We start from the raw sequence: 649 nt of genomic DNA on the forward strand, positions 1-649 counted from the left end.
TACCAAAAAAAAAAAGACGAGGGAACACTCGAGACCAGAGACCCGACCCAAAGGTCCCTCCACAAAACCCCAAAGAAGTCACATGCATATGCTGATGAGTGGTGATCCTTTTCTCAAATAAAAAGGTGAGTGGTGATCCTTTTTCTTCTTTTTGCAGGGAGTGGTCATCCATTTTGAAGAGAGAAAACGTGTAGCTGAACTTGGAAGGTCCAGACTCGCTCAATCGAGCTACGCACGTTCGCGGAAGTTTATCCAACGGTGGGAACTAGCATTGTATTACCGTAGTGAGGTGGCATATATGTGGCAAGCAATATCGCTTTCCAATTTAGATAGAAGTAAATGTGAAATAAATACGAATGTATATCTACAAACTGAAATATGAAAGTGTTGCTGGATTTTGAAGCAAATATGGATGTACAAAATGCATATTCATGTGTCCGGAGAAAATTATTGCTAGCCAATTTAGATAGAAGTAAATGTGAAATAAATATGAATGCATCTTTACAAATGGAAATATGAACCTGGTGCTGGATTATAAATCTAATATGGATGTAAAAATGCATTTTCATGTGCCCGAGTAAAAGTATGCTAGCCAATCTCACCAATTCTACCCGTATATATAGACCAATTATAAGATCTAAAATCAAAC

The 649-nt window shown here is 37.8% G+C and overlaps 1 long non-coding RNA gene across 1 annotated transcript in view; it reads left to right on the forward strand.

Moving 5' to 3' along the window:
* Positions 1-383, forward strand: part of LOC119310877 — a 5,695-nt gene extending 5,312 nt beyond the window's left edge. Inside the window, exon 5 of the long non-coding RNA XR_005150792.1 lies at positions 158-383. This is a non-coding gene — a long non-coding RNA (uncharacterized LOC119310877). The remainder of the gene's footprint in view (positions 1-157) is intronic.
* The last annotated feature ends 266 nt before the right edge of the window (positions 384-649 follow it).

The sequence above is a fragment of the Triticum dicoccoides genome, chromosome 5B (assembly GCF_002162155.2).
Source record: "Triticum dicoccoides isolate Atlit2015 ecotype Zavitan chromosome 5B, WEW_v2.0, whole genome shotgun sequence".
NCBI lineage: Eukaryota > Viridiplantae > Streptophyta > Magnoliopsida > Poales > Poaceae > Triticum > Triticum dicoccoides.